The 26,625-nt window shown below is 43.4% G+C and overlaps 1 protein-coding gene across 1 annotated transcript in view; it reads right to left on the bottom strand.

The window, feature by feature from the left end:
* Positions 1-25,995, bottom strand: part of LOC106582138 (synaptotagmin-like protein 5) — a 70,054-nt gene extending 44,059 nt beyond the window's left edge. The window contains exon 1 of the mRNA XM_014164908.3: positions 25,720-25,995. The gene's annotated coding sequence lies outside the window, so the exon portion shown is untranslated. The remainder of the gene's footprint in view (positions 1-25,719) is intronic.
* Between the last annotated feature and the right edge of the window lie 630 nt (positions 25,996-26,625).

Raw genomic sequence — 26,625 nt, 5'->3', positions numbered from 1 at the left:
CGGAGGCAGGGGAACAAAACACAAAGAGATGATATCATTATCAAACAATGATTGCGTTTTCACTGCCGCTGTCATATCTATCATGACACGTTGTTATACTCAATGAGTCATCATGATGGTTGAGTCACAATCAAAGAGAGATTGTGGTTTGTTAAACTGCCAAACCCAGCTTTCTTTGAAGGGTTTCTTCTACGCCTAAGACACTGTCATGACTGTCCACGAGAATCCAAATAGGTCAGATCAGGTTTGCAATGAATAACTTCAATCAGACCCCCTCTCACCCTAGAAGGGGAAGGAAAGAACTAGTGGGGGTTAACAACTCACACCCTGTTGTAAATCAAGGGAGAAGATTCAGGCCTGCACACTCAAGATTCACCAAAAGGAAAGTGCTTTGTTTCAACAGACATTTTTTGAAACTCTAACATGTTCAAAAGCGAATACTGGAACAATATTTCTTACATAGAACATGGGGAATGGTCAGAGGCGATCTATAGAACACTAATGTAATTTTGTTTGTTATTTTGTGATGTCATAAAAAATGTTATACAGGAAATACTGTACCTTGGAAAGTATACCCACTACATACAGTGGCAAGAAAAAGTATGTGAACCTGGATTTTATCTGGATTTCTGCATATATTGGTAATATATTTTGATCTGATCTTCATCTAAGTCACAACAACAGACAAACAGTCTGCTTAAACTAATAACACACAAATTATTGGATTTTTTATTTAAACATTCACAGTGTAGGTTGGAAAAAGTATGTGAACCCCTAGGCTAATGACTTCTCCAAAAGTTAATTGGAGTAAGGAGTCAGCTAACCTGGAGTCCAATCAATGAGACAAGATTGGAGATGTTGGTTAGTGCTGCCCTGCGCAAAAAAAAAACACTCACAAAATTTGAGTTTGCTATTCACAAGAAGCATTGCCTGATGTGACCCATGCCTCAATCAAAAGAGATCTCAGAAGACCCAAGATTAAGAATTGTTGACTTGCATAAAACTGGAAAGGGTTACAAAATTATCTCTAAAAGCCTTGATGTTCATCAGTCCACGGTAAGACAAACTGTCTATAAATGGAGAAAGTTCAGCACTGTTGCTACTCTCCCTAGGAGTGGCCGTCCTGCAAAGATGACTGCAAGAGCACAGCACAGAATGCTCAATGAGGTTAAGAAGAATCCTAGAGTGTCAGCTAAAGACTTACAGAAATCTCTGGAACATGCTAACATCTCTGTTGACGAGTCTCTCATCTCTGTTGACGAGATACGTAAAACACTAAACAAGAATGGTGTTCACGGGAGGACACCACGGAAGAAGCCACTGCTGTCCAAAATAAACATTGCTGCACGTCTGAAGTTCGCAAAAGAGCATCTGGATGTTCCACAGCGCTACTGGCAAAATATTCTGAGGACAGATTAAACTAAAGTTGAGTTGTTTGGAAGGAACACACAACACTATGTGTGGAGAAAAAAAGGCACAGCACACCAACATCAAAACCTCATCCCAACTGTAAAGTATGGTGAAGAGAGCATCATGGTTAGAAGCTGCTTTGCTGCCTCAGGGCCTGGACAGCTTGCTATCATCAACGGAAAAATTAATTCCCAAGATTATCAAGACATTTTGCAGGAGAATATAAGGCTATCTGTCCGCCAATTGAAGCTCAACAGAAGTTGGGTGATGCAACAGGGCAACAACACAAAACAAAGAGGTAAATCAACAACAGAATGGCTTGAACAGAAGAAAATACGCCTTCTGGAGTGGCCCAGTCAGAGTCCTGACCTCAACCTGATTGAGATGCTGTGGCATGACCTCAAGAGAGCGGATCACACCAGATATCCCAAGAATATTGCTGAACTGGGGAATGGTCCAAAATTCCTCCTGACTGTTGTGCAGGTCTGATCCGCAACTACAGTGAGGGAAAAAAGTATTTGATCCCCTGCTGATTTTGTACGTTTGCCCACTGACAATGAAAGGATCAGTCTATAATTTTAATGGTCGGTTTATTTGAACAGTGAGAGACAGAATAACAACAACAAAAAATCTAGAAAAACGCATGTCAAAAATGTTATAAATTGATTTGCATTTTAATGAAGGAAATAAGTATTTGACCCCCTCTCAATCAGAAAGATTTCTGGCTCCCAGGTGTCTTTTATACAGGTAACGAGCTGAGATTAGGAGCACACTCTTAAAGGGAGTGCTCCTAATCTCAGCTTGTTACCTGTATAAAAGACACCTGTCCACAGAAGCAATCAATCAATCAGATTCCAAACTCTCCACCATGGCCAAGACCAAAGAGCTCTCCAAGGCTGTCAGGGACAAGATTGTAGACCTACACAAGGCTGGAATGGGCTACAGAACCATCGCCAAGCAGCTTGGTGAGAAGGTGACAACAGTTGGTGCGATTATTCGCAAATGGAAGAAACACAAAAGAACTGTCAATCTCCCTAGGCCTGGGGCTCCATGCAAGATCTCACTTCGTGGAGTTGCAATGATCATGAGAACGGTGAGGAATCAGCCCAGAACTACATGGGAGGATCTTGTCAATGATCTCAAGGCAGGTGGGACCATAGTCACCAAGAAAACAATTGGTAACACACTACGCCGTGAAGGACTGAAATCCTGCAGCGCCCGCAAGGTCCCCCTGCTCAAGAAAGCACATATATATGCCCGTCTTAAGTTTGCCAATGAACATCTGAATGATTCAGAGGACAACTGGGTGAAAGTGTAGTGGTCAGATGAGACCAAAATGGAGCTCTTTGGCATCAACTCAACTGGCCGTGTTTGGAGGAGGAGGAATGCTGCCTATGACCCCAAGAACACCATCCCCACCGTCAAACATGGAGGTGGAAACATTATGCTTTGGGGGTGTTTTTCTGCTAAGGGGACAGGACAACTTCACCGCATCAAAGGGACGATGGACGGGGCCATGTACCGTCAAATCTTGGGTGAGAACCTCCTTCCCTCAGCCAGGGCATTGAAAATGGGTCGTGGATGGGTATTCCAGCATGACAATGACCCAAAACACACGGCCAAGGCAACAAAGGAGTGGCTCAAGAAGAGGCACATTAAGGTCCTGGAGTGGCCTAGCCAGTCTCCAGACCTTAATCCCATAGAAAATCTGTGGAGGGAGCTGAAGGTTCGAGTTGCCAAACGTCAGCCTCGAAACCTTAATGACTTGGAGAAGATCTGCAAAGAGGAGTGGGACAAAATCCCTCCTGAGATGTGTGCAAACCTGGTGGCCAACTACAAGAAATGTCTGACCTCTGTGATTGCCAACAAGGCTTTTGCCACCAAGTACTAAGTCATGTTTTGCAGGGGGGTCAAATACTTATTTCCCTCATTAAAATGCAAATCAATTTATAACATTTTTGACATGCGTTTTTCTGGATTTTTTGTTGTTATTCTGTCTCTCACTGTTCAAGTAAACCTACCATTAAAATTATAGACTGATCATTTCTTTGTCAGTGGGCAAACGTACAAAATCAGCAGCGGATCAAATACTTTTTTCCCCTCACTGTATAGAAAACATTTGGTTGAGGTTATTGCTGCCAAAGGAGGGTCAACCAGTTATTAAATCCAAGGGTTCACATCCTTTCCCAGCCTGCACTGTGAATGTTTACACGATGTGTTCAATAAAGATAAGAAAATGTCTAATTGTTTGTGTGTTATTAGTTTAAGCAGATTGTGTTTATCTATTGTTGTGACTTAGATGAAGATCAGATAAAATTGTATGACCAATTTATGCAGAAATCCAGGTAATTCCAAGGTGTTCACATACTTTTTCTTGCCACTGTATGTGATGTTTCCATACTCTGCATTGTACATGTAATATGAAAAATGATGAAAGCGTTTTTGTTAAGAGAGGGATGTGATTTGAGAAGTTATTTGAGATAATTGTTTTACCTAACTTTGCACAATGAGTAGTTACCGCCCGGAGTGAGGTCAGGGTGCATGCCAGCCTGCCGGAACTGCCCCTTTTGAGCAAACTAAATAAATGATGGATTAAGAAAAAAACACATCAGACAAGAAAAGCATGAAGCTGTAGCTGCATGTTTAAAGTGATTTGAACTTTGAATCTCAACATGAGGTGGAGACGATAAACTCACCTCCCGGACAATCACTGGTACTGCTGATTAGCTGTCCACAGTAAAGTATCCATGAAAGCGAATTTAAGTAGGACCATCCTCTTACTCTCCTCAAACCATCGATACGGCTGGCTAGCCTATCTTCAAAGAAGCCTCTTCAAGAGTGAATGGAAGGAAAGTCAACTCTGTAGTTCTGTTCAGGACTCCACGACAAGTCACCGGATACCGGACAACAGTAGAAGACTTCTTGGAACCATTTCGGACAATCAGAGCCTTACAAGCGTGCCACAAAAAGGCCCAACCCTCTTTCCAAGGCTGCCCTGTTCACCGAGAGATCCCCGCCGAACCCAGGCATTTCACGTAACTACATAAATTATTTCTTACTCAAAGCGGGCGGCAGTTCATGTGCAAAGTTTCTGGTTACTGTAGGTGAGAGTAGTTTCTCAATGTACTAATGTTAAATGTCTCTGTCCCTCTCTATCTCTTCTTTAACAAGCATCAATGTTGTTGTCATTCCGCTAGGGACCTGTTTTCAGTGTATTACGTCTCTAGTCAATAACCGGTGCAGAGTGTGTATGTTTATCCTGTGTTCCCATTTAATTAGCTAGTAAATAAATAATCAAACCAATTTGTGTAGTACTGAATCATAAGTATGGCTCGGGTTTTTTCAGATACAAGGTGGTTACGACTGTTCAGAATGATGATATTATACGAGGTTATGATTAATAAGTTTACAGTTTATAGATGTGATAGGTTTTAGAGTTTAATTTGGGAGATGGTAACTCTTTAAATATCCTCTCTCGTGGTGCCCCAGATCCTAATGAGTTAATTGTTACATGATAAAGTTAGTCGGGTAACAATTAAACATAGTTAGTTAATTCGATGAAACAGTCTTCAGATTAATGTTAAAGTCAAGTCACGACAACACTGTGACAGTCTTTGTTCAAAATGCTACACAAGTAACACTGAAATCAACACCTGTCCTGAGAAGCCCTCTCTTCCTCCCTTCTACCTCTTCTTCTCATCCACCTTCTCCACCTGTCGTCCAACTCTTCTGCTGTTCTCAAAGCATTGACCATCCAATCAGCTCTGGGTGATGATAATCCATCTAGTTAATTAGGGGCCTGACTATGCTAAGCGACAGAGACAGATTAAGCACACCTCCTGTCCAGTGGCTGCATGCCAGCAGGAGAACATTGGCACAGAGAGATCAATGTAATGAACACAGAAATAATAATGTAATCTCCCATTTCCCCAGGGAGGCCAGTGAATCGGTCTGTTGAAAGGAGAATGTTCTTAGTTAAGGCTGTATTGTTTCAATCTTTCCTCTCTGAGTCATGACAAGGAGTGAAGAGGTCACTGTGTGACTGGAAATTGCTTTCTGGATCAGCTGGGTTCCCGAAATCTGTCATCTGTAGTCCAGAGGTGAGCGTAAATGTTTATTGGTTTATCAAATGAAATGAAATGAAATCAAATGTTATTGGTCACATACACATATTTAGCAGATGTTATTGCGGGTGTAGCGAAATGCTTGTGTTCCTAGCTCCCACAGTGCAGCAGTATCTAACAATTCACAACAATACACACAAATCTAAAAGTAAAATAATGCAATTAAGAAATATATAAATATAAATATTCGATTTAGCAATGTACGTGTGGCATTGACTGAAATACAGTAGAATAGAATAGTATATAATAGTATATACATATGAGATGAGTAATGCAAAATATGTAAACATTATTAAAGTGACTAGTGTTCCATTATTAAAGTGGCCAGTGATTCGAAGTCTATGTATATAGGGCAGCAGCCTCTAAGGTGCAGGGTTGCGTAACTGTGTGGAAGCCGGCTGGTGGCTATTTAACAGTCTGATGGGCTTGAGATAGAAGCTATTTTTCAGTCTCTTGGTCCCAGCTTTGATGTACCTGTACTGACCTCGCCTTCTGGATGATAGCGTGTGAACAGGCTGTGGCTCGGGTGGATGACCTCCTTGATTATCTTTTTGGCCTTCCTGTGACATCGGGTGATGTAGGTGTCCTGGAGGGCAGGTAGTTTGCCCCCGGTGATGCGTTGGGCAGACCGCACCACCCTCTGGAGAGCCCTGCGGTTGCGTGCGGTGCAGTTGCTGTACCAGGCGGTGATACAGCCCGACAGGATGCTCTCAATTTTGCATCTGTAAAGGTTTGTGAGGGTTTTAGGGGCCAAGCCAAATTTATTCAGCCTCCTGAGGTTGCGCATTCTTCACCAAACTGTCTGTGTGGGTGGACTATGTCAGATCGTCAGTGATGTGTACGCTAAGGAACTTGAAGCTTTCCACCTTCTTCACTAAGGTCCCGTCGATGTGGATAGGAGTGTTCTCCCTCTGCTGTTTCCTGAAGTCCATTGAATGATGGACCAGTTGAAGTCATCAACCTTCACAACCAACAAACGGAGGAGAATAGGTACGTGCTTGACAGAATTATAGCATGCATTAAATTGTGTGGCAATTGTGAGACAGCACTGAGGGGCCATAACGAGTCGGCTGACTCCTTGAACCCAGGCGTTTTCAGGTGTAGTTTTGAGACCATGTGTGAAGGAGATTACAGGCTACAAAAGCATTATGACAACCAACCAATTTTTAAGGGTACATCAAGCACGATCCAAAACAAACTTTTGGATTGTATGTATGAAGTGTACATTTTACATTTACATTTTAGTCATTTAGCAGAGGCTCTTATCCAGAGCAACTTACAGTAGTGAATGCATACATTTCATACATTTTTTTTTCTGTGCTGGCCCCCCATGGGAATCAAACCCACAACCCTGGTGTTGCAAACACCATGCTCTACCAACTGAGCTACAGGGAAGGCTATAGTTAAGTGTACAGAGAAGCTATAGTTAAGGAGGTGTCTGAGACTCCTTTTGCGTCTGTATAGGTAGACGAGACCACTGATGTCTCCTGCAAATCACAGATGGTAATAGTGCTGCACTACATGTTACCAGACAACAGTGTGTATTACAGGTTTTTGGAGTTTGTAGAGGTGAAGGACAAAACTGGTGTTGGCCTCTCCAACACTATCAAACAAGTCCTAGCGCCACTGAATGTCAAGGAGAAGCTGGTTACCCAAACCTACAACGGGGCAGCGGTGATGAGTGGTAATGTAGGTGGTGTCCAAAAGCTACTGAAGGAGACTTACCCAAACGCGCAATTGGTGCACTGTTATGTACACCGACAGAATCTAACACCAGAAACTTTGTGCTGGGAGAGTGAGCATGCTTAAAGTGTTTTTTGCAGACCTATCCTCCTTTTCCACCTTTTTCACAGGCTCACCCAAAAGACTCTCCGCTCTTGCGGAATCAACGAATAGACGGGTCCCCAGGCCACGGGGTACATGATGGAACTTCAAAAGCAGAACCGTCAATGCTGTGTGGGAGGACTGTAAGACACAGTGCATGGAGGACATCTGCACGCAGCCTGGATGGGATCACCATCAGCGAGGCTTATGGCCAGTCCATGAAACTCAAGGATCCTACATTTCTGCAACTGCTCGAGTTCTTTTTCTTGGTCAATCCAGAGGTGGATGTTTTGTACAACATAATGCAGAATCGAACCATTGATGCAGTAGGAATTGCCAGAGCAATCAACAACTTCAAGGTGAACATTCAAAACATTTGCGAGCAAACTATTGCAATGGCCAATGGACATGTTGATGCCACTGAACCAAGGCGGAGAAAACGTAACACTGCACTCGTGATGAAGGAGGCATGTGACACAATCGCTGATCATGTGCAAGAAAGGTTTTCTGAAAATGACCACTTAACTATAGAAAAGTTGGTGGACAGCTCATTTTTCTCCCAGTATATACACTGCTCAAAAAAATAAAGGGAACACTTAAACAATGCAATGTAACTCCAAGTCAATCACACTTCTGTGAAATCAAACTGTCCACTTAGGAAGCAACACTGATTGACAATACATTTCACATGCTGTTGTGCAAATGGAATAGACAACAGGTGGAAATTATAGGCAATTAGCAAGACACCCCCAATAAAGGAGTGGTTCTGCAGGTGGGGACCACAGACCACTTCTCAGTTCCTATGCTTCCTGGCTGATGTTTTGGTCACTTTTGAATGCTGGCGGTGCTTTCACTCTAGTGGTAGCATGAGACGGAGTCTACAACCCACACAAGTGGCTCAGGTAGTGCAGCTCATCCAGGATGGCACATCAATGCGAGCTGTGGCAAGAAGGTTTGCTGTGTCTGTCAGCGTAGTGTCCAGAGCATGGAGGCGCTACCAGGAGACAGGCCAGTACATCAGGAGACGTGGAGGAGGCCGTAGGAGGGCAACAACCCAGCAGCAGGACCGCTACCTCCGCCTTTGTGCAAGGAGGAGCAGGAGAAGCACTGCCAGAGCCCTGCAAAATGACCTCAAGCAGGCCACAAATGTGCATGTGTCTGCTCAAACGGTCAGAAACAGACTCCATGAGGGTGGTATGAGGGCCCGACGTCCACAGGTGGGGGTTGTGCTTACAGCCCAACACCGTGCAGGACGTTTGGCATTTGCCAGAGAACACCAAGATTGGCAAATTCGCCACTGGCGCCCTGTGCTCTTCACAGATGAAAGCAGGTTCACACTGAGCACGTGACAGACGTGACAGAGTCTGGAGACGCCGTGGAGAACGTTCTGCTGCCTGCAACATCCTCCAGCATGACCAGTTTGGCGGTGGGTCAGTCATGGTGTGGGGTGGCATTTCTTTGGGGGGCCGCACAGCCCTCCATGTGCTCGCCAGAGGTAGCCTGATTGCCATTAGGTACCGAGATGAGATCCTCAGACCCCTTGTGAGACCATATGCTGGTGCGGTTGGCCCTGGGTTCCTCCTAATGCAAGACAATACTAGACCTCATGTGGCTGGAGTGTGTCAGCAGTTCCTGCAAGAGGAAGGCATTGATGCTATGGACTGGCCCGCCCGTTCCCCAGACCTGAATCCAATTGAGCACATCTGGGACATCATGTCTCGCTCCATCCACCAACGCCACGTTGCACCACAGACTGTCCAGAAGTTGGCGGATGCTTTAGTCCAGGTCTGGGAGGAGATCCCTCAGGAGACCATCCGCCACCTCATCAGGAGCATGCCCAGGCGTTGTAGGGAGGTCATACAGGCACGTGGAGGCCACACTCACTACTGAACCTCATTTTGACTTGTTTTAAGGACATTACATCAAAGTTGGATCAGCCTGTAGTGTGGTTTTCCACTTTAATTTTGAGTGTGACTCCAAATCCAGACCTCCATGGGTTGATAAATTGGATTTCCATTGATTATTTTTGTGTGATTTTGTTGTCAGCACATTCAACTATGTAAAAAAAAAAGTATTTAATAAGATGATTTCTTTCATTCAGATCTAGGATGTGTTGTTTAAGTGTTCCCTTTATTTTTTTGAGCAGTATACATTCCTTTCCGACTGCAGAACTCCAGTGTGCTACCAAGCTATGGCCTGTGGGCAACCAGGAGAAGTTGAAAACGGAGCTGTCCACTCTCTACCTGTAGCCTTAGCTGGACACTAGAAAGACCACACTTTCTTTATTGAAATCACGCTACGAGAACAACCTGATATAAATACTATGCATGCTAGTCTCTCTTGGCTAAGAGTTGAGGAGAGACTGACTGCATCACTTCTTTTTATAAGAAACATTCATGTGTTGAAAATCCCAAATTGTTTGCATAGTCAACTTACACACAGCTCTGACACACACACTTATCCCACCAGACATGCCACCAGGGGTCTTTTCATAGTCCCTAAATCTAAAACAAATTCAAGAAAATGTACAGTATCATATAGAGCCCTTATTGCATAGAACTTCCTTCCATCTTATACTGCTCAAATAAACAGCAAACCTGGTTTAAAAAAACTCTCCCCTATTTGACCTAGATAGTTTGTGTGTATGCATTGATATGTAGGCTACGTGTATGTAGATAAAAATGTATGTAGTTCTGTCCTTGAGCTGTTCTTGTCTAATGATGTTCTGTATTATGTCATTCTGTATTATTATGTTTCATGTTTTGTGTGGACCCCAGGAAGAGTAGCTGCTGCTTTTGCAACAGCTAATGGGGATCCTAATAAAATACCAAATACCAAATACCTGCAGGAGGCCTTTTCTGAGACGGTTTCTCTTCTTAAAATAATCATCACCACTCCAATGACAACCCACTGAGTCAGAGAGAAACTTTTCCACCCTTAAAAGGATAAAAACCTTCACACGCAATTCCATGGGCCAGAAAAGGTTAAATGCATTGGCCTTCATCCAGAGAATGCCAGACTTGGATGACAAAGTAACAGAAGTTTGCCCACAAGGACCACCGTGCCAACTTCCTGTTCAAGTGAGCACAGCACAACAATGGTGAGTCCATAAATATGTTTAGTATTCTGCTGCATAAGTGATGTAATATGCCAGGGAGATATGTATACTGTAGCTAAGAAAGTAATACTAAGTGTATGTTGTGTAGTAAGCAGTTATTAGCCTATGTGTCTCACCCTAAGAATGTGGTCCCTTTCCCTCTTAGAACTTATCCTACTGTTCTGAGTTGGTGGTGCGCATGTAGCCTATAGCCTGTTTTAGGGAAATGTCATCATCAAATATTGTAACAGCTTTCATTGCCTGCTTACCTGCCCCCATTGTAAGAGCTTTCATTATCTGCACATGTAGTCTATAGCCTGTTTTAGAGAAATGTAATGATCGAATATTGTAATTGCTTTCATTGTCTGCTTATGTGTCCTCATTATTTACCCTACGGTTCTGACTTCGTGTACAGGGAGAATACTGTAGGAACGGCCCATGTTCTGAATTATGTCGCTGTCAATTTCAAAAGTGCTGAACAAATAGGCGGCATATAGGCTACATCTGTCTCAGCTCGCTCATGTCTTAATCAAAATTACGGCTTGCCTCTTAACCGCTTATCGTCATATATGCCATAGTTTGTACATCTGCATTGGTATATTGCTTATAAAGGTCTATTTCATCAGTATCTTACTAATAATTTTAGGCAATGTCAGAATGATGCATTTAATTGTTTTTCTTACTTTGTGTGTTATAATTAGCTAGGGTGCTTTTCTCCACAAGGAGGGTGATAAGTTACAGACCCAACAACATTATATTGTAGTATCCCCTCCTCGTAACCATGTTTGCCAGTGACAGTCTCTTCCTGTTCAAATATTTTTGTTCAACAAAATGTTCAGTAATAGACCCATCTAATTCCAGTTCATATTTCGAGGGTTGTGGGTCAGTGCGTGTGTATATTGTCTATAAAAGTGGATCCTCGTGATTGTTTGTCCTTTTTTAGACCACATAGGCCGAATAAAATACTTTGAACGGTAGGCTAACCGCTAAGTCTTGGTCTTTTTCGCTCTCTCTGTGGTGACTTAAAGAAGAGTAAAGGCCTCAACATCTTGCTTAATTTATCTGAAGTAACATCTATCTGAATTTCTGTCGCTGTCCATTTCGAAATTGCTGAGCGAATAGGCCTACCTACCTAAAACTCATGTCGACGTTCATTATTATTGAAGGAGAAAAGCGGTTCTTATCCAGTTACACAAATCAACAAGGAGTAAATAGAAACCATATTTATTTAAGCAAGTCAGCCATAAGCTCCACTCTCGGGATAACTTTATGTAGACCCTAAACGTTTGTGGGCACTGTTTGTCACAGTTATAGTGCATTTAATGTATTGTTTAGAGTTGTGTAGTGGCTTCGCTGGCATGCATCTAAAAAAAAAATGTGCTTGTTTTCCCCACCAAGATTGGCATGCTAAAATCACCACTGATTAGATGTCAGGGTTTTCGCTGCTGGTCATTCGAGTCAAGTGCAGGAGAGCAGAGAATAGGTGATCAGGCGACTTTATTAGCCAAGAGCAACAAACAGACGGGTGCAAACAGCTACAACTCAAGCCAACCGGCAAAAGTGACAAGCGCAAAATACCGTCAATAATATAACAATAAGGTTCACCAATAATTCCCCAAATAGGGTACAGGCAATGCCCAGGGTGAAAAACCAGACTGGCGCGATACAACAAACACAAAACAAAAACAATTCCACACAAAGACATGGGGGGAACAGAGGAATATATATATATATGCAGTGTGATTAGGGAATGTAAACCAGGTGTGCGGGGAACAAGACAAAACAAATGGAACAATGAAAAATGGAGCGGCGATGGCTAGAAGGCCGGTGACGTCGACCGCCGAATGCCGCCCGAACTAGGAGGGGAGCCGACTTCGACAGAAGTCGTGACATTAGATGACCATTTCGTTTGCCTAATTTGAATTGATTTCTTATTGTTTGAATGTTTTATTATTTAGAATGTTTTATTAATGATTGCATTTTAATTTACTTGACACATTGTCTTTAAATAATTTTTGGAACCAAATAAAATGACCTATAATATTAAGATGATTTATTATAATAAGATACACTACATTATTATTGCCCAACAATGGGTTTTACATACACATTTAGGAATCTCCTACACATCTATCAGCGTCATTGACACTAAATACATTTCCATGTTAGTCCTTAAGACATGATAAGTATAGAACAGAACAAATGAACAGGAATGGCTTGCTTGGGTGGAGTATTTGGCCATTTTTCTGGCCTTCATCTGACAACCCCCTGATATAGAGTTCCTGGATGGCTGGGAGCACCACCCTCTGTAGTGCTTGTGTTGGAGTCATGCGAGGCTAAGCAGATGGGGGTGAACAGGGAGTACAGGAGGGGACTAAGCACACACCCCTGAGTGGCCCCCATGTTAAGGGTCAGCATGGCCTAGGTTTTGTTGCCTACACTCACCACCTGGGACTGGCCCGTCAGGAAGTCCAGGATCCAGTTGCAGAGGGAGGGGTTCAGTCCTAGGGTCCCTAGCTTGAAGGGGACTATGGTGTTGAACGCTGAGCTGTAGTCTATACACAGAATTCTCACATAGCTATTTCCCCTCTTGTCCAGGTGGGAGAGGGCAGTGTGAAGTGCAATTGAGATTGTGTCATATGTAGTTCTGTTGGGGCAGAGTGGGTCTAGGGCAGGGCTCTCCAACACTGTTCCTGGAGCGCTACCCTCCAGTAGGGTTTCACTTCAACCCCAATTGTAACTAACTTGATACATCTTATAAACCAACATATTATTTGAATCAGCTGCGCTAGTTTTGAGTTGGAATGAAAACCTACAGGATGGTAGCTCTCCAGGAACAGGACTGGAGAGCCCTGGTCTATAGGGTGTCTGGGATGATGGTGTTGATGTGTGTCATGACTAGCCTTTCATAGCACTTCATAATTACAGATGTAAGTGCTATAGGGCGATAGTCATTTAGGGAGGTTACCAATGATGGTCAGCTTGAAACATATTGGGATTACAGACTGGGACAAGGATAGATTGAAAATATCTGTGAAGACACTTGCCAGCTGGTCTGCGCATGCTTTGTGAACGCGCCCTGGTATTCCGTCTGGCCCGGCAACCTTGTGATTGTTAACCTGTTTAAACGGCCACGCAAAGCGAGATCACAGAGTCATCCCGTAAAACCGGGGATTCCTTGCAAGACACAGTGTCATATTCCTCGAAGCGAGCATGAAAGGCATTTAGCTCGTTTGGGAGTTCTGGATCGCTGGGCAACTCATGGCTGGGTTTCTCTTTTGTAATCCTTTATCGTCTGCAAGCCCTGCCACATCCGATGAGTGTCGGAGCCGGCGTAATAGAATTCCACCTTCTTCCTATATTGTAATTTTGCATGTTTGATGTCTCGTCGAAGGTCGTAGCGGGCTTTCTGTATACGTCCATGTCCATGTCCCATTCATTGTAAGCGGTAGCTCTAGCCTTTAGCCCAGCGCAGATATTGCCTGTAATCCAAGGTTTTTGGTTTGGATGTGTTCTTATTGTAACTGTGGGGACAACATCGTCTATGCACATATTGATGAAGCCTGTGACTGTTGTGGTTAATTCCTCAGTGCTATTGAATGAATCCTGGAACATATCCGAGTCTGTACTAGCAAAACAGTCTTGTAGCCTCGCGTCTGCTTCATCTGACCACTTCCGTATTGAGCGCATCACTGGTACTTCCTGTTTGAGCTTTTGTCTGTAAACAGGTAGCAGGAGAACGGAGTCATGGTCAGATTTGCTGAAGGGAGGACGAGGGGGTGCCTTGTATGTGTTTCTAGAGTTTGGTCTAGAGTTTTAGCGCCCCTAGCGGTGCAGGAGACGTGTTGGTAGAAGTGAAGTAGGACAGTTTTAAGTCTCCCCGCGATAAAGTCTCCGCTCACCAGAAACACTGCCTCTGGGTGAGCGGTTTCTTGTTTGTTTGTGGCCCCATACAGTTTGTTGAGTGCCAAAGTGGCCCTGGAAAATAAATAATGTGGACAAAACATAATTTGAAGAGCAAATGTTGTTTTTTTGAAAGACCACTTTAGCGTGTGGAAATGTTGTATAATCACCTTCCTCTGTAAAAGAAACATGGGAATTAAAAACAAAAAAAGATGTTTAAAGTGATAAGTAGGCATTGGTCTGAAGCCAGAAAATAAAGGAAATTCACAAGTACCACAATGCCTACTCCACCCACGATCTACCAAGGTTTTCTAGCAAACAGCTTTGAAATACTAGAGTAGCTATGTTGGTCTATTTTACTTCAAACAATATGTATGCAGGTTGCTTAGGAATAAAACCTTCTCCAACAGCCTAATTCATACTCTTCTGAGGAATAATGGACTTTACAGTGTCCTTCTATTTAAATAATATATATACAGTACCAGTCAAAGGTTTGGACACAGCTACTCATTCAAGGGTTTTAATAATAGTGCATACATCAAAACTATGACATAACACATATGGAATCATGTAGTAACCAAAAAAGTGTTAAACAAATCAAAATATATTTTATATTTGAGATGCTTTTCCAACACTCTTGAAGGAGTTCACACATATGCTGAGAATTTGTTGGCTGCTTTTCCTTCACTCTGCGGTCCAACTCATCCCAAACCATCTCAATTGGGTTGAGGTCGGGTGATTGTGGAGGCCAGGTCATCTGATGCAGTACTCCATCCCTCTTCTTCTTGGTCAAATAGCCCTTACACAGCCTGGAGGTGTGTTGGGTCATTGTCCTGTTGAAAAACAAATGATAGTCCCACTAAGCGCAAACCAGATGGGATGGCGTATCGCTGCAGAATGCTGTGGTAGCCATGCTGTTTTTGCTTTGTCATTATGGGGTATTGTTTGTAGATGGATGAGGAAATTGTTTTATTTAATACATTTTAGAATAAGGCTGTAATGTAACAAAATGTGTAAAAAGTGAAGGGGCCTGAATACTTTCCGAATGCACTGTATATTACACTTCAAATTAGTGGATTCAGCAATTTCAGCCACAAAATCGAGACAGGTGTATAAAATCCAGCACACAGCCATGCAATTTCCATAGACCTCACTGATTTTAAACGTGGCACCTTCATAGCATGCCACATTTCCAACAAGTCAGTTCGTCAAATTTCTGCCATGCTAGAGCTTCCCCGGTGAACTGTAAGTGCTGTTATTGTGAAGTGGAAACGTCTAGGAGCCACAACGGCTCAGCCACAAAGTTGTAGGCCACACAAGCTCACAGAAGGAGACCGCCGATTGCTGAAGTGCATAGCAGTAAAAATTGTCTGTCCTTCGGTTGCAAAACTCACTACCGAGTTCCTAATACCCTGACTACACCGCTCGCATTGCGTGCACGAGCGTTGCAAAATAAATTTAGGAATCTATGTTATTCAATTATTGCACCCACACTGCTCGCGCGCGCCAACGAGTGTCTGCGTTGCCAAGGGCTAAAATAGAAGCCATTCCTATTTCTGACGCAGATCACGCTGCAAGTCCTGCCTCTCCCATCTCCTCATTGGTTCATAGAAGCAGGTACCCACGTGCCATCTCCTCATTGGTTATACCCACGTTGGTGATTGAAAGATGAACTGTTTTGCCGGTTGTCATGGTAATACTATGAAAGTGTAGATGCCAATCACCATATAAGTTCAAAGATGAAAAAGCCTGGAAGGAGGAGAGATGACTAGAAACGATTCGGTTGACCGTTTTATGTGTGGATTAATTGTCGGATTAGAGGACCTTGTGCATTTCAGGTAAAATAACAACTCAATGTTTATATCCCAGGACAAATTAGCTAGCAACAGCAAGCTAGCTAAATAGGACAAATTAGCTAGCAAGTGCAAGCTAACTAGCTAAATTGCCATACATGTTTAATGCTTTTCGACCTGTCCCCAAATTAATGTCATTGGTTCAGAGTGTGTTTTGATATTTTAACCTGCGTGTCGTGATCGCGTTTGGTGTAGGGGGACAAAATAAATGTATACACGATGTTGCACGATGGCGCACGCGTGCAGACGGTTTGGGTTCCGTGTAGCTGCCTCTGGAAGCAACGTCAGCACAAGAAATGTTCGTTGGGAGCTTCATGAAATTGGTTTCCATAGCCGAGCAGCCGCACACAAGCCTAAGATCATGTGCAATGCCAAGCGTCAGCTGGAGTGGTCTAAAGCTCGAAGCCATTGGACTCTGGAGCAGTGAAAACGCGTTATCTGGAGTGATGAATCACGCTTAACCATCTGGCAATCTGGGTTTGGCAGATGCCAGGAGAACGCTACCTGCTACCTGCTTGAATGCATAGTGCCAACTGTACAGTTTGGTGGAGGAGGAATAATGATCTGGGGCTGTTTTCATGGTTCAGGCTAGGCCCCTTAGTTCCAGTGAAGGGAAATCTTAACGTTCCAGCATTCTAGACGATTCTGTGCTAACAACTTTGTGTCAACAGTTTGGGGAAGGCCCTTTCCTGAACTAGACTGGCCTGCAGAGAGCCCTGACCTCAACCACAATTGGAACGCCGACAGCGAGCAAGGCCGAATCGCCCAACATCAGTGTCTAACCTCCTAATGCTCTTGTGGCTGAATGGAAGCAAGTCCCCGCAGAAATGTTCCAACATCTAGTAGAAAGCCTTCCCAGAAGAGTGTAAGCTGTTATAGCAGTAAAGGGGGACCAACTCCATATTCATGTCCATGATTTTGGAATGAGATGTTCGACGAGCATGTGTCCACATACTTTTGGCCATGTAGTGTCTATACAGTGGGGGAAAAAAGTATTTGATCCCCTGCTGATTTTGTACGTTTGCCCACATACAAAGAAATGATCAGTCTATAATTTTAATGGTAGGTTTATATGAACAGTGAGAGACAGAATAACAACAAAAATCCAGAAAAACGCATGTCAAAAATGTTATAAATTGATTTGCATTTTAATGAGGGAAATAAGTATTTGACCCCTCTGCAAAACATCACTTAGTACTTGGTGGCAAAACCCTTGTTGGCAATCACAGAGGTCAGACGTTTCTTGTAGTTGGCCACCAGGTTTGCACACATCTCAGGAGGGATTTTGTCCCACTCCTCTTTGCAGATCTTCTCCAAGTCATTAAGGTTTTGAGGCTGACGTTTGGCAACTCGAACCTTCAGCTCCCTCCACAGATTTTCTATGGGATTAAGGTCTAGAGACTGGCTAGGCCACTCCAGGACCTTAATGTGCTTCTTCTTGAGCCACTCCTTTGTTGCCTTGGCCGTGTGTTTTGGGTCATTGGCATGCTAGAATACCCATCCACGACCCATTTTCAATGCCCTGGCTGAGGGAAGGAGGTTCTCACCCAAGTTTTGACAGTACATGGCCCCGTCAAATGTTGCGGTGAAGTTGTCCTGTCCCCTTAGCAGAAAAACACCCCCAAAGCATAATGTTTCCACCTCCATGTTTGATGGTGGAGATGGTGTTCTTGGGGTCATAGGCAGCATTCCTCCTCCTCCAAACACGGCGAGTTGAGTTGATGCCAAAGAGCTCCATTTTGGTCTCATCTGACCACAGCACTTTCACCAGTTGTCCTCTGAATCATTCAGATGTTCATTGGCAAACTTCAGACGGGCATGTATATGTATTCTTGAGCAGGGGGACCTTGCGGGCGCTGCAGGATTTCAGTCCTTCACGGCGTAGTGTGTTACCAATTGTTTTCTTGGTGACTATGGTCCCAGCTGCCTTGAGATCATTGACAAGATCCTCCCGTGTAGTTCTGGGCTGATTCCTCATCGTTCTCATGATCATTGCAACTCCACGAGGTGAGATCTTGCATGGAGCCGCAGGCCGAGGGATATTGACAGTTCTTTTGTGTTTCTTCCATTTGCGAATAATCGCACCAACTGTTGTCACCTTCTCACCAAGCTGCTTGGCGATGGTCGTGTAGCCCATTCCAGCCTTGTGTAGGTCTACAATCTTGTCCCTGACATCCTTGGAGAGCTCTTTGGACTTGGCCATGGTGGAGAGTTTGGAATCTGATTGATTGATTGCTTCTGCGGACAGGTGTCTTTTATACAGGTAACAAGCTGCGGTTATGAGCACTCCCTTTAAGAGTGTGCTCCTAATCTCAGCTCGTTACCTGTATAAAAGACACCTGGGAGACAGAAATCTTTCTGATTGAGAGGGGGTCAAATACTTATTTCCCTCATTAAAATGCAAATCAATTTATAACATTTTTTACATGCGTTTTTCTCGATATTTTTGTTTTGTTGTTATTCTGTCTCTCACTGTTCAAATAAACCTACCATTAAAATTATAGACTGATCCTTTCTTTGTCAGTGGGCAAACGTACAAAATCAGCAGGGGATCAAATACTTTTTCCCCCCACTGTATATATAGCATTAAGCTCTATGTATTTTTAGATATAGGCCTATTGTAAATGTGTGTTATTGAAGCGTAACCATCTTTATTGCAAAAAAAATACAAATACCCACAACTTTAAGCTACAAACTCCCTTGACAGAGGTAATGAACTGCCCATTGATCAGCACAGAAATTGATAAAACAGGACCATGTTTGCAAAACAAGTGTTTCTGAGCTTATGTCAATATTAAACAGGTAAGCTAACGGTTACAGAAATCAGAATTTTAGACAGGCTCTATAGAGCTCTAGATATGAGTGACTGTGTCCAACACACCACCACCTGTTGTTATGTTGGGCACTTACTGACCAAAGAAATATGTTATGAAATGTATTTTTTTCTCAATTACATTTATTGCTAAAATAAAGGATTAAGAAAATACAGGCAGGCATCACTTTACTACAAGACAAAACAGCTTGCTCAATCAAGGATTATGGTCTTGTAAGTATAAAAGCAAACCTTACTCTCATATACAGTGCCTTCAGAAAGTATTCACACTCCTTGACCTTTTCCACATTTTGTTGTGTTAAATTGAGACTGAGATGTTTTGTCACTGGCCTACACACAATACTCCATAACGTCAAAGTGGAATTATGTTGTTTTTTGTTGTTGAATATTTTACAAATTAATAAAAAATTAAAAGCTGAACTGTCTTGTCAATAAGTTTTCAACCACTTTATTATGGCAAGCCTAAATTAGTTCAGGAGTAACTGTGCTTTCAAGTCACATAATAAATTGCATGGACTCTGTGTGCAATAATAGTGTTTAACATCATTTTTGAATGACTACCTCATCTCTGTACACCACACATACAATTACCTGTAAGCCGAGCAGTGAATTTCAAACACAGATTCAACCACAAAGACCAGGGAGGTTTTCCAATGCCTCGCAAAGAAGCCACCTATTTGTAGATGGGTAAAAAAAGCCGACATTGAACATTTTGAGCATGGTGAAGTTATTAATTACACTTCGGATGATGTATCAATACACCCAGTCTGTCACGTCCTGGCCAGTATAAGGGTTAATTGTTATTGTAGTTTGGTCAGGGCGTGGCAGAGGGTATTTGGTTTATGTGGTTCGGGGTGGTGTTTTTTCTAAAAGGGCATTTGATTTAACTATTCCGGGATTTTTGGGCACTGTTCCTTGTTTACGTATTTCTATGTTGATCTAGCTGGTTGTATGTCTATGTTTGGTTAATTGGGGTGGACTTCCAATTGAAGGCAGCTGTGTGGTGTTGCCTTTGATTGGAAGTCCTATATTAGTTGGGTGTGTTTGTCTGTGTATTTCTGGGAGATTGTTTCTTGTTTTGCTGAGTGTGCCTTTCAAGACTGTTTCGTTGTTCGTAAGTTCGTTTCGTTTTGTTGTTTTGGTGTTCACTTAGTTTGTAAATAAATACACAAGATGAGCATCAACATTCCTGCTGCGTTTTGGTCCTCCTTAATAACCGACGACAACCGTGACAGAATCTCCCACCAACTAAGGACCAAGCAGCAGAGGAAAAGGGATTTCGAGTTGGACTGGCGGGAGAGATGGACCTGGGAGGAAGTTCTGGACGGGGCTGGACCTTGGCACCAGGCTGGGGAGTACCGTCGCCCACGGAAGGAAATTGAGGCAGCCAAGGCAGAGAGGCGGAGGTACGAGGCCTTGGACGCGCTGAGGGAGAAGCACGAGAGGCACCCCCAATAATTTTTTTTGGGGGGGCACACGGGTAGTTTGGCTAGGCCTAGGAAGAGCCGGAAGCCAGCTACCCGTGGTTATATGGAGGAGCGTATGAGGTGGAGGGCGCCATGTTTCACTGAAGAGCGCACTCTCACCCATACGCACGCACAGTCCGGTGCGCGTTATTCCAGCCCCTCGCAGGTGCCGTGCTAGAGCGGGCATCCAGCCTGGTAGGAGGATGCCTGCGCAGCGCATCTGGTCGCCGGTACGCCTCTGAGGACCAGGCTACCCAACTCCCGCTCTACGCACGGCTACCATCAGGCCCCTGCACAGCCCAGTCCGCCCTGTACAAGCACCCCGCTCGTACAGGGCTACTAGTTCCATCCAGCCAGGACGGGTTGTGCAGGAGGTAAGATCAAGACCGCCTGTGCGCCTCCATAGCCCTGGGTTTCCAGCTCCTGTCTCTCGTGCGGACCCGGAAGTGCGTCAGCCCAGTCCGACTCGTCCTGTTCCCGCTCCCCGCACTAGCCTGGAGGTGCGTGTTCCCAGTCTGGTACGTCCAGTACCAGCACCACGCACCAGGCTTCAAGTGAGTCATCCCAGTCCGACGTCGCCAGAGCTGCCGTCAGTCAAGAGTCGCCAGAACTGCCCGTCAGTCAAGAGTCGCCAGAACTGCCCGTCAGTCAAGAGTCGCCAGAACTGCCCGTCAGTCAAGAGTCGCCAGAACTGCCTGTCAGTCAAGAGTCGCCAGAACTGCCCGTCAGTCAAGAGTCGCCAGAGCCGCCCGTCAGTGAGGAATCGCCAGAGCCACCCACTAGTCAGGAGCTGCCAGAGTGGCCAGACTGCCCGGCGATGCCAGAGTGGCCAGACTGCCCGGCGATGCCAGACTGCCCGGCGATGCCAGACTGCCCCGACTGTCTTCCGGGTCTGCCAGAGTGGCCCGACTGTCTTCCGGGTCTGCCAGAGTGGCCCGACTGTCTTCCGGGTCTGCCAGAGTGGCCCGACTGTCTTCCGGGTCTGCCAGAGTGGCCCGACTGTCTTCCGGGTCTGCCAGAGTGGCCCGACTGTCTTCCGGGTCTGCCCGAGTGGCCCGACTGTCTTCCGGGTCTGCCCGAGTGGCCCGTCTACCCGGAACTGCCAGAACCAGAGCCACCTCCAGATATAGGTGGGTTGGGGAGGGGGGGGGTGTAGCACAGTGCCGTCATTGACGGCAGCCACCCTCCCTTCCCTCCCTTTAGTTAGGGGGATTTTCTTTTTTTTCTTTTTTTGGGGGGGGGGGGGGTTGTTATTTTTGAGGTGCTTCCGGGGTTAGCACCTTTAGAGGGGGGGGGGGGGGGGGGTACTGTCACGTCCTGGCCAGTATAAGGGTTAATTGTTATTGTAGTTTGGTCAGGACGTGGCGGAGGGTATTTGGTTTATGTGGTTCGGGGTGGTGTTTTTTCTAAAAGGGCATTTGATTTAACTATTCCGGGGGTTTTGGGCACTGTTCCTTGTTTACGTATTTCTATGTTGATCTAGCTGGTTGTATGTCTATGTTTGGTTAATTGGGGTGGACTTCCAATTGAAGGCAGCTGTGTGGTGTTGCCTTTGATTGGAAGTCCTATATTAGTTGGTTGTGTTTGTCTGTGTATTTTTAGGAGATTGTTTCTTGTTTTGCTGAGTGTGCCTTTCAAGACTGTTTCGTTGTTCGTAAGTTCGTTTCGTTTTGGTGTTCACTTAGTTTGTAAATAAATACACAAGATGAGCATCAACATTCCTGTTGCGTTTTGGTCCTCCTTAACCGACGACAACCGTGACACAGTCACTACAAAGATATATGTGTCCTTCCTAACTCAGTTGCCGTAGAGGAAGGAAATCTCTCAGGGATTTCACCATTAGCTCAATGGTGACTTTATAACAGTTACAGAGTTTAATGGCTGCGATAGGATAAAACTGAGGATGGATCCACAAATGTTTAGTTACTCCTAACTGACAGAGTAAAAAGAAGGATGCCTGTACAGAATACTAATATTTCAAAACATGCATCCAGCTTGCAACAAGGCACTAAAGTAGTACTGCTAACAATATGGCAAAGCAATTGTCCTGAATACAAATTGTTATGTTTGGGGCAAATTCAATAAAACGCATTACTGAGTAACACTTTCCACATTTACAAGCATAGTGGTGGCTGCATCATGTTATGGGTATGCTTGTAATCATTAAGGACCGGGGAATTTTTCAGGATAAAAAATAAATGAGCTAAGCACAGGCAAAATCCCAGAGGAAAACCTGGTTCAGTCTGCTTTCCACCAGACACTGGGAGACAATAACCTAAAACACAACCTTGGTAGAGCATGGGTGGAGTAGGCACTGTAATTGAATGGGGATGCCACAAGTCTTTTGAGCCCACGATATGGGGCTCCACACTGCATACCAAAAGGCAGCGGCGTAGCGGCGAGACGTACACACTTCAGAGGGGGAATGGGGATCAAAGCCAGTGAGTGGGAGGGAGGGAAACCCAGCATGACACAACTACATAGCACATCACAGGCACAGCTCTATGCAGCATTTCACCACTAACTTGGTGTAGTAAGTGCAGTACAACATAGCAGAGTCCAACATAGCATTACTCCAGTCCAGAACATGCTAGAACACTCCGTAACAGCTCCGAACAGCCTGTGCTGCAGTTCCACACTCTAAAAAACAACCCAATTTGGGTAAATATTGAACAGAACACAAGTTGGGTTATTTTGACCTAGCCAGTTCTTTAAGTTGGGTTCTTGATGCTTGGTTATTGAGCTATGATCCACCAGGTCAGATCAGGAGAATGGAGGCGTAGCTTGTTAGGGGCTTGGCTTTCAAATAGTTATTTTTTGGCCATCTATGAGAGAATTGTCATTCAGGTTAGCACTGACTCTTTTGTAGCTTTAATAAAGTTTATACAAGTGTATTAGTTATTTTATTTATTTAACCTTTATTTAACTAGGCAGGTCAATTAAGAACAAATTCTTATTTACCATGTCGGCCTAGGAACAGTTCCTTAAATACATATCCCAATGTTGGCCTAGTTACCACTTCGTTATCATAGTATTGTTATACATTTTATATAAGCCACACCCCTAATAGGCCACACATTTAGATTACCCAAACTTCGGTTAATTTAACCATCAGTTTAGTTTTTATTCAGTTTTATGCTGGGTTGACTCTGCAGGCATGGCATATTGGTGGCGTGGCTTTGAGATAGGTATTTTTGCCCACCCGTGAGAGTAAATGTAATTCCTCTTCAACTGCACTTCAACAATAGAACTTTATGCAGGGTTGTACTGTGTAGGCCTTAGCATTTGTAATTCAAAACTTTCTCACACAGCATGCCATCACTATTGTATTGATTAATTCCAGTCAATCATTTTGCATTGATAAGGTCTAGGTAGCCTAGCTACTCCAAGTTTGAATATAAACCAAATTTGATTACATTCACATTGTCTCCTAACACAAATAAATAGGCCTATTTTAGGCTATAAATAAATTAGTTTAGCCCTTCGTTTCCCCTGTCCAGACGGGATCAGAGTGCATAAGCTTCTCTAGGCTACCTGCAGCTGTGGTTGTTATCAGTAGTCTACGGTTGATCAGACTGATGCACAGATTAATTGTGCATGAGGCAAATCAGACGCAAATCAGTCTAAACAAATGTACTTTGTCCCTATTTTCAATGCTTGTGTGTCAATATTTTTTATCAAACCAAATCAAAAGTGTTGGGCCATGTGCCAGCTTGCCACACATTTGCCAGTGGCCCTGTTGTGCCGATGTCTGCAACATGGATAAATCGAAATCACCACATAATGCTACAAATGAAGAAACATATCCTATCCTGTTCTACTATCTTGAAACTTTGAATTTGTATCATACTTTGGTCTGATTTCATCCAAATATCCTCCAATTTCATCAAAAACATGATGTTGACTGTTCATTACCTTTAAGACAATCTAGTATTCATTAATATGCTGTAATATGCAATTGCCTACAGCCAACCTGCTTCCTTTAATCCCTTGTAATTACAGTAAAATACTATAGAAACAATTTTCTTGGATTTTAATAGTCATTTTTACTGTATTGTACTGTGTTTCATTGCTCTGGTATCAAGTTACCTTAAATAGTTCAGTATTGTATTGATACTATCCAGAAATAGTCAAAGATATCTTGTGATATATCTTGTTATAATTCCAATTTTTTGGAAGACCAATGTATCCTTAACTACAACAACATTTTCAGTAATGGTAACAGAAACGTTTTACTTGCTATGACTGTGATATGTGATTTGTTTAATCAACCTTGTAAGTTGCTAAGGGCAAATGGGCCCACTAAATGACCAATATGTAAATGTGAAAAAATGAAAACTTGCAAAGAACACCATATAATGGTACTATCTCAAAATGTCTCGAAATGTTTACATACATTTCTGCAAAATGTTGACTTACTTATCTCGAAATGTTTTGATAGTATTAATGTTTTAAAAACATTTTGGTGGCAGGAATGTGCTTCCATATGCCTGTAACTTTGAAGCAACATTAGTTTAAGACGTGCTAAGTGAATATGAAACATTTTGATGAGTTCAGTTCATGCTATTGCATTAAATCCAACATTTGTCTCTGTGGCCATAGCCTACTAATTATTAAGTTAGTACATGCAAAATGTGTAAATTGTTTCACAGTATCCTAATAATAGCCCATTGAAATAATATTTTTTATAACTAGCCTATAGTTAACAGCTCTGTCTAGACAACAAAAACTGTCAGATAAATTGAACATCTTCGAACCAGTTTCTAGTGCGACTGGATGGAGAGCACAAACTGCCTTTTGCTGCATTGCACCTGTACAAACAAACGCTGCTAACTTTACATGCAGCTGTATGGTAGTTGAGACCTCACCTGAAGAGAAACGTTTTATTTTATAATTACTCTATTGAATTATTTGTCCATAATACAATTATTTAGAAGGTTATGCAACAATACAAAATAAATGATTAAAGTCTAGCGCAATTTTGCAAAAACAGCATGTAGCCTATGAGTTTTAAGAATTAGCTTATGATAATGGTTATTCGCTATGGGAATGGCTTACTGGTCTCTTGTCGCTTGTTACCTCCTCGTCGGGAATCTCCCTTTCATAATCATTATGGGACATTCACCGCAGTTCATGTTTCACACAAATAGAACCACCAACATAAAATTACAATGTTTCTCTTAAGATTGTAACAGAAAAGCCATCATACCTGAAAGCAGCACTCCAGTAAGTGGTGGCTTGGTGACTCCTGAGAGTGGATGCTATGGGGGAGCTTGTGCAGTTAGTCCATCTCTTTGCGCGTCTCTCTGATCACAGCTGTAGTGTCAACTGCCCTGCTCCGCATAGCAGCCCAGTGCTCTCGTGTGTAAGGGGGGCGTGGTCACATTTTCGGGGAAACAGCTGGGGCAGCTACTCTGCAGTCTGTCTACGAACCCGATTTAGTAGACTATTATTTCTCCAGTGGCAATATACCGTGATACTGAATATAGGCAAATAATTTCCTATTGACTCAATAAGTCGTGCTGCAGTGGCAAAGAAGCTGTTTAGATGTCTTCCTGCGCGGCTCTCTCTCTTTCTTTCTTTCTGTGTGTGTTTCTTTGTGTGTGTGTTGTCCTTGAGTCCTAGAGTCAAGTTTTGGTACCGTACCCCAGATCTAACCTTAGCTGCTACGAGGATAAAATTACAGAATTACATAAAACACTGAATTACAAAACAATATCTGATCCTTTATTAGTGGTTATGAACAGTCCACTTCTTCCACTTACTACCATAAATTCCTAATACCTCCCTCCGCAAGGAGGCAGGAAATAATCTACTGCTCTCACTTGCAGTGGTGGGTGTATCTTGCCTCGCTGAGTCTGTCACAGATGACAGATATTTCACCAGATGTATAAATGTGAAGCATCCGCTTGACGTTACCCAAATATGGTAGTGAGAAGCCCAGTGCCGGCAATGGGAGACGATGGAATGAGATGGATTTTGGCCGACATTCTGCACATTTTCTCGATTGAACATTTGATCTTAATACAGTTTTCTGTTCCCAAAACTACACTATGTTATGAACAGAGTGGACTAAGTTTTGTACACTTTACCCTTTGCCAAAGTTGTAAAAAAT

The sequence above is a fragment of the Salmo salar genome, chromosome 21 (genome assembly GCF_965601325.2).
Source record: "Salmo salar chromosome 21, fSalSal1, whole genome shotgun sequence".
Taxonomy (NCBI): domain Eukaryota; kingdom Metazoa; phylum Chordata; class Actinopteri; order Salmoniformes; family Salmonidae; genus Salmo; species Salmo salar.
The sequence above is the reverse complement of the archived record's forward strand: the minus strand, read 5'-3'. Positions and strand labels throughout refer to the sequence as shown.